Genomic DNA, 9,025 nt, shown 5'->3' with positions numbered 1-9,025 from the left:
TCCATTACTTGAGTGTTTGGAATGCTTGAAATGGAACATCTAGCTCATCATTGAGGATTGAATGATTGATCAACTATACTTCACTCAATGAAAATATTAGTACATAAACATCATTAATGGTTTGTAATCATCAAAATATAAGATTGACCTTTAGATAAAATCCTTAGGCCAACATAGAGATTTTATTTTTTATTTTTCTTGTAAATGATTTAATTTTCCCAGTTGTCCATAACTTTATTTATTCATGTGGCACGATAGAATATTACTCCTTGATATGTAGATTGACATATATTAAATCTAGATTATTTGGACAAGTAATGAAGATTTTATTTAATATTTATCTTGAATAAAATATTAAATCATGTGGCCTTATTTAGCTTTAAATCAACATGTGATAGCATATTATAATAGGTCTTAGCATACTCTTCAACATAGATTAATTTGAGAGCAATCGGAGAAGTTTTCAAATCTAGTAATATTTAAATAATTAGATTAATTAAATTGCTCCAAGTGTACTATTCATCCCGTTGGATTTCTGATTTGAAATTATTGATATGCATGTCATATAGTTTCACGTATATTAAATCTATAATATTTGATTAGGTTTTGAAACCTTTCAATTATTATTTTTCTAGTATTAAAGTTTAATACTTGTGGCTGTACCTTGCATGAAATGTACTTGTACCGTGTTCTTAAATCAAGTTGTGACATGTTGTATAACATATATTAAATTGAGGCCATTTGGATGACTTTCAAAATCTAGAGATTTTAATTAAATAAAATAATTAAAATCCATTTAATGGTTCTATGCACTTGATTAAGTTTCTAACCTTGTATTCATGATTTTCTTGATAAGTTCCTTCATGTGTATTACATTGAGCATAATCGGATAAGTTTTGAAACTTATATTTATTCATTTATCTTGTATGGAACTTAACTCACATGGTTGTGTCATGATCCTTGACATAACTTGTTCGTAGAACATTTGGACTTGCCATGTAACCTTGATAATTTAATCCCTTAAGTAGATTAAATTTCCTTTTATATCTCCCTCGAGTCAATCATGCCTTGATATCATGTATCTAGACTTCTTGTATCTTGGTTTCATTAATGTGCTTAATGAACATGCTCATTTGTTTCGGAGTGGTTTATTCACACATGTGTTGTTTAGTATACAATTGAATCATGTATCCTATACTTATGGTATATTTGCTTCGATGAATTCCATATGCTATTTATCTTGGTTGTAGTCTATATAAATGCACACATTGATTTCTTGATATTTCACATGCCATCATAGTTGAGAACTTATGGCATGACTTGTATGTTCCAAAATCTTGGTTGTGCATGATATGTGGTTAATGCATTTCTTGTATTTTGATACAATCTTGACTTGCACAACTTGTTGATTTTGGGACTTGGGATATCAATTAAGAATTGACATGGCTAGGACTCGGTTCTAGTACGGGGGAATGTCCCTCTACACTATACTGCGCACTAGGGAAAAGGTACCCATGGGTTAGTAGCCTTAAAGTGATTTCAAAAGTACGGTTTTAATCTGGGCGAAATCCAAGTTTCCACATTGGTTGATTTCACTTTTTAAATTTTAAATTGCTATTCTTTTAAGATTTAAACTTATCGTGTATGTGAAATGCTCTAATCTTGTCTTATCGCATAGATTTTATGCTTCATTCGTGATTTAATTCCTTAAATTTCAAGTGTTGTATTCCTTGAAGATTTAAGACTCTTTTCGTGTTGTATGGAAGATCCATCCTTATTAAATTGCATATATGTTATGCCTTGTTCTTGGTTTCATGTACTATTCTTGTCTTATTAATTGGAATGTCCAAACCTTGTTAAATTGCATAGATATTATGCCATGTTCTTGACTTCGTGTATTAATCCTATCGTGTTAATTGGAATGCTCCAATCATGCTAATTGTATTGATAATGCAATTCATGATAATCCATGTTCAAGTATCATTCACATCATGTTTTTGGATTATTCCAACCTTGACTTGTTTCATATATGTTTATATATATCATGATTCTTGTTGCTTATACTCCATGGTAGCTTAGGATGATCCCTGAGTCTAATCTTTGACATAGATGTTAGGTGGCATGATCCCTTTTGAACTATATCATGTTAGTCCTAAAAATCTCTAAAGAAATCGAGTCGATGCATGCTCATTCTCTACGAGTAAACTTGTTTACTCACCCCGAAGTTACTGGGGGTTTTGATCAGGTATGAAGACTTGATTCGTATTCTTATCATGCTTGGATGATTTGTAGACTTGAAGATTTCAATTCTTGTAAAGGTCGACTTGAAATGCCATTTGTAGCCATTTTGTCAAATGTGTATATTTGATTCCAAACTTGTATTATGTGCTTAAACACACTTTTTGGTATTCATCCTATGTATATGATATGTGGCTAAGGGCCAAACTTCATTTGTAATCCATGTATATTGAAAAATGTAGAATTTTGCCTTTAATGAGAAAAACATGAAAACTTGGGTTTCAATATGTCATTTTCGCACCGGTGTGTGCATTGTGTATGTAATTCATCTTTTAGCATTCATTTGCTATATGTGAGGTGTGGCCAACGGCCAAACATCATTTAGTGTTCATTTTTGCATTTTAGTTCACATATTGCATTTTTGGGCAAAATAGTGGAAACCAAGCCTTTAAGGATTTATTTTCAAATCGGGTGGTGTAAAGTGTGTTCCGGCACCTCTACTAGGTCTCATTAGTCTTGTATGAAGTGTGGCCAAGGGCCAAACGGTCATTTGAAACCATTTCCTAATTTTGGTTTTCATATTTTTCATTTCAAGTCCATTTTTGCCTTTTTGGCCGTTGGGGGGTCGGATTTTGCATCAGTGGTATTTTTAGGCCATGGACCATTGTAGCGCATCCAAATAGGTAAGTTACGTTTGTGTGCATGATCGTTTTCAAGAAAAACCTCTTCCTTGGCAATTTGAGCCTCCTAGGGATTCATTTTGTATTTTTGTGGCATAATCTGATCTAGGGGCATTTTAGACCTTTCACATCAGTTTTATTTTCTTCTTTTAACATAGTCTCTTAGAAAACGTGATTTTAGAGGGGGTTTCTTTTTTGTGTTTTTCCAGAAAATGTTGTCTTGGTACCGGAAATCCCTCGGGAAGTTTCAGCTTCCAGTTTTCATTTATCAGCTTTATGGCTCTCATGACCAGATTTCTTGAAAGGGTATTTTGGACATTTTACAGTGAGTTTTTTTCGTTTCCTTTCACGTAATCGGGTATAAAACTCAATTTTAGGAGGGGTTTCTTCTTTATATTTTTCCATAAAAATTCGTTTAGGTCTCCGTTTCAAGCCTCAGTTTTGGAACCTCACTTTTTTTTTTTTTTTTTCTCAACATGTGCATGCCATTGGGCGCTGACATGGGCACCGTGTGCCGCGACGTTTCAACTTCAAACCCTCATTTCTCCCTCGTTTGGATTCCAAATCGAGTGAATTTTTTTTTGAACTTAACTAATTTTTCGCTGTCTTTCTAACAGTATGCTCGGTTGCATCCGGATATTCCTGGATAATTACCAGTTTAGCCTTAAGTGCTCATTTTTCTTCGTCATCCTGTTTCTCCTTCGTCCGGACTCCGAATCATGCAATTCTTGAGTCCATCTTGATTATTTTTTTGTTGTCTTTCCAGCGGTGTGCTCAGTGGCACCCAAATCCATAGTTTTTAGAATAACTATTTTGCCCCTGGGGGCTTATTTGTCATATTCCGATCTTTTACTTCCGCGTCAGTTATCTTTGAGTTCCGTGACCTCATGAAAGGTCATCTTTGGGTCTTAGAGGTGTGTTGTGCCTTGGAAGACCATTTTCTTGTTTCTTGCTTCTGCATCTGGATCTGTTACCTGGTCAATTTTCGGGTCACCATCGACGCACCGGGTTAAATAAAATCTGGGTCACTATAGGGATAAAACCCAAGAACAAAACCGTGCAGACTCGAGCCCAAAGCGGATAATATCATACCATATGGTGGAGTGGATCGTTACATAAAACCTTTGATAGGTTATGCTCATAACAATAGTGTATATCGTTTTCTTGTACATAAATCAATAAATGAAAATAAGGATGAGCTTAGACATAGCAAGAGGGTTAGAATGTCTAAATTTTTTGGTCCTGATTTTCTAACATGTTTATTGGAGAATGAACCACAAAGCTTTAAGGAAGTAAAGTCTTCTCCTGAATATTATTATTTCTTAGATTAGTTATGTGATATAATTAATCATGTGGTATAATATTATTTATGTGAGTTCAATATTATTTATATAAGTACTTACTTTTAATTGAGATTATAATATTACTTAATGTGCATAGTAATTTAATTTTCCAATATAGTTGATTTAATGTGTGATATTATTAATTTTGTATGAGTTCATGATTGGTTTGTGTATTTAATATAACAGACAAAAATTGACTAGTCTAGCTATGTCAATTCTCCTGATAGTCAAGGGAAAAAGATCTATATTAGTGTTTAAGAGACGTATAGCCGTGAATGGGCTAAATAAGAGAAGATTTTTCAATAACTTTAAAAGAGTTTAATGGAAAATGTTATGGATACACTAAGCAAGTACACCGAGACAAGCTAAATCAAGCTAGTTAGCTTTAATGTACAATTTAGCTAAAAACTAAAATGTTACTGAGTTGCAAACTAGTTAACTTAGTTATAAGCTCAAATGATTAATGAGGTGCACAGAACTTAAGAGGAAGATGAAAATCTGTTAGTTGGTTCTAACTCTCAACTTGGTAGAAAAAACACGAGGGTGATGAGTAGCCATTTTAGCCATAAGCTATTTGAGTTATACATCATATCTGTTCATGTATGAGTGAATAATACTACTTGTAAAGTAGTAGTTTTTGAAGAATATTTTTCAAAACAAATTACTTTACAACCAAGGTAAACTACTTAGTTAAGTGTGTACTAAAGTTAAGAGCTACTAGAATTGATAACTGAGCAAACTTAACTTCAAGCTAGTGGTAATAGCAGAGAAGTGGGTGCTCATTATAAACTAGTAGTAATTAATGAGAAACGTATGTTTAATCTAAGCTAGTAATGAGAGCTTAAAAACTCACTTTTAACTAGTAATGATAGTTGAGAAGTGAATGCTCACTCTGTGGTGATGTACACAAAGCTTAAACAATAAGTGAGTTATTTGCTTAAATGGTTGAGTTATGTGATGTGTGACACATGAAAGATTATGACATGTTAAGATGACTGACTTAACATGAACCTAAACATGAATAACTCAATTCATAAATACAAGAGATGTAGAACCAAATATTAATTAAAGTCCATTGTAATTAATATCTCTAGTATTAATTTACAGTAACGTCTGTGACATATTATAAAAATAAGCTAGAGATAAAGTGAATACATATACATTAGAGACTGTTATACATGCTTGTTGAGAAGCGAATATAGAAACTTGGAAAGGTTGATGAGATGAAATATTTAATATATGGTATTTCAAGAGTTGGAAAACCATAAGAAATATATCATATATAAAATTTCAAGATTATCCCAAAGTTGTGGGGGAATATTGTCCATAGATGAAATTTGCTATGAGTTACCTTACCAGATATGAAATATTTATAAATTTAGGGTTCTTAATCCTAAGAGATTTTGGATAGAACCTAAAATCATTTATAGTATTATAACAATAGTGCATATTGTTTCCTATGAGGAAAATATTATGGAACAACTAGAAGAGTTCTTTTTCCAGCTGAAGAGCTGAGTTATTTGTTCTAGTTGAAGAGTAAAGTGTGCAAGCTTATAAGTCCTTGAGTGGATTAAAGCTGGTACCAAGATAATGACATAGATGTGATGTATAAGTCATTATATGCCTTAAAAAAATTAATGATAGACTAATTAGTATATTTGATATGAAAGATTTAACATCTGATAACATAGTATATTCTCAATAGAGTGAGATTGAGATAATATTAGTTATGATAACAAAAGCATAGCTAACTTTTCTAGATGTAAATCTCAAATATAAATACTAGGCAAAGTATGTCATTGGTTGAGATTGTCAGGCATCTTAATAACTGTGTTTAATTGCACATTTTCAATCCAGGATCGGATCACTAAAAAATAACAAATTGGGTAGTTGAGATACTCCCTAAATCCAATATTGCATAGATCGAGGTATCTAACTAAATTGGAGGTGTAACAATGATGTAATCTGGATATGGGATATTAAAGACTTCAAATCCAAGAGTGGATATGTCTTTTATATTAAAGGTATAGTTGTATGTTCTTAATATAACTCAAAGTTAGAAACTTTGAATAAATCAAATAGGAAAGTTAATAGTCTTCACTTAGAGGATATTTCAAAGTAAGTCTACACCTGTGCCACTAAAGAAAATTATATTGCTAACAATAAGCAATTTTAGGGCACAAAGTATACAGTTGCTCTCACTTGGAGAAATCTCTACAGAGTGTAATATTTCTAAATACAACCTTGTGGCTACATATAAAATTGAGGGTTGTACTATAGAACAATTGTACAGATCATCGAGGAGAATGGGGTTTAAAGCTGAAAGCTAACGAGTCACCTTAATGGAAACCCAACCTAGTTGACTAGAGATCCCAAGATCTAGGTTCAAAGGGACAACAGAAATTCTGAGTGACTCACCAGAAGCACTGGGAATATATAAATCTTCTGCCCATTTCTATGATAAGACAGTGCTACCTACAGCGATGATTAGGATAAGTTACGCTTTTAATAACTCTTATACCTTGCAAATTCAAGTGGGGTACGGTAGAATACTCTTAATAAGAAGTCACCTATATGAGTGTGAAGTGGGGCCGCTTCTATGAGAACTATAAAGGCTAAGTTTTCTGGAGCACTCATTGAATACCAGGAGTTGTTCAAGGCCAAAATGAACACAACAATGAGAACCAACTTTGTGAGGAAAGGTACTGTGTGTTTGTTATTGTCTTGGTTTACACAAACGGCTGAACAGTTCAAGACATCGCGTTCACTGGTTAGCCAGTAAATCCGATAGCAATATACTTGGGAAGGTTCAAAGCCAAAAACTACCTATCTTGATGCAGTAACTTTCCGACTATACTTTCTCTAGTGTTTGCACGATCATTTTTTGCATTTTACGCAAATTTTCATTCATGTGGGGGATTGTTGGAAACGGGAGCATTAAAAACATAAACTTTGGATGAGGTTTATAATAGATTCCGCTAATAATTTTTTGCGGATCTCTAGATGAGCGCGTTTCTCTCCACAAGGAGATGAACATAGTATATTTACTTTCTCAAATCCGTTTCCGGGTGGGTGAATGAGAAATTAGCTCCAAAGTGTGTGTTTTGATAAGCCTAAATGGGTATGCAAAATGTGGGAAGTGTTTTTCCCGCATGGAAAAAATGTTGAAACTAATTGAAATTTAAATAAGCCAAATTTGGGCTTAGGCTTGGGCCTAATTGTAAAGTCCAATTATTCTTTTTACTAAATAGAATCTTGGATTGGGCCTTTAATTTTAGGCTGGGCTTATTTAAATGGGTGGTTAGTTTTTGAATTTAAATTAAAAGTTTTTTTTTTTTTTTTCCAAAGGGTTGCATCTAATTCTAAAGGGTTGCATCTGTTTTTCAAAGAGTTGCATCTGTTTCTAAAGGGTTGCAACTCATAACCAACAAACATAACTATTTATGTGAACCATTGCAATCTATTGGAGTGGATGTGTCTATTGGTGAACAGACACCATGTGAACCATTGTAACCAATTGGAGTGGATGTGTCCAATGATGAAGAGACACACCCAATCCGAAAAGGCACATTAATTAAAAACTACTTTTTAGTTTTTTTCCAAAGGGTTGCACCCAATCTGAAAAGGCACCTTATTGCCTATAAATACCCCCCTTTGGATCATTTGCAAATCAATTCATTTTCTTCTATCTCCTTCTCTAGACTTGAAGCCAACCCAAGTGGGTTCAAGCCATAAGTTAAGTGGTCCAAACCACTTAGACCCTAATCCAATTTCATCGAGCCATATTAAGATTGGTTCGAACCATTTGGTTCGGATTGCACCCAATTCAGCATTTATATAGTATAGATGTATTTTTGAGTTAGAGAGAGTATTACACAGAGGGGGTTTGCCGTATCCACGAGTTTGTAGTGCTGCTACTGGTGGATGTAGACCGTTGTATTCTGGGAGATAGACGCTGCTGAGTCCGTTAGCATCATAGCGGGGCGAATCTGTCTTAAGGACATAATATCCAATACTAGCCTCGGTCCAGGTTCTTTATTTATTATTATTATTTTGTTACTTTATTTTGAATATTTAATTAAATATAGAGTTGCATATTTAATCAATAATTTCTTAGCATATTGTTAATTATCTCATGACATATTAGTATAAGGTTTGTTATATCTTAAATGTCACATGAAGCATATATTTTACCAACAAAAATACACGAAAATTCACTTTTCCACCAAAGTTGTGCACTTTATATATTACTTTCCTATTATACCATGTTAGTTGTTTCTCTTCTTCTTCACTTAATTATATAAACTTCTTTGTTCAAGGAGAGTTTCTTTCTTCTGTAAATTGCTTTTTTATATAATCATATAAACTTAAACTTGAGAAAGCCATCTCTCTCAATATCAAGGTTTTTAGAGCGCTTTCTTTGCGCCTATTGGGGTGTTTTTAGCCAACCCCAACCTCTCTTTTGGGGACCTTACTAATTTAATTGTTTGTATTTTTTTTTTGATGTGTGCACTCAAAATTAATTATTTTTTTTCCTTTTATTATTGATTTATTTTTTTTCATTTTTATTTTTCGAAATGTCTGAAATAAGTAAGATATTTTTTTTCTTTCTATAATTGATAATGATTAAGAATTATTATATATATACATAACTATTTGCTTATAACAAGTCTAGAACAAGTGAATATAGAGAGAGGAGAAAACAAAAAAATTGTATTATGATATCACATACTATTCTATTCGAGCTGTGCATTCAAAATTAAT

Source organism: Cornus florida, unplaced genomic scaffold, assembly GCF_030987335.1.
Source record: "Cornus florida cultivar Cherokee Brave unplaced genomic scaffold, ASM3098733v1 CherokeeBrave_3.0.0_Hap2_Chr08, whole genome shotgun sequence".
Classification (NCBI taxonomy): Eukaryota; Viridiplantae; Streptophyta; class Magnoliopsida; order Cornales; family Cornaceae; genus Cornus; species Cornus florida.
This window is presented reverse-complemented; position numbering follows the sequence as displayed.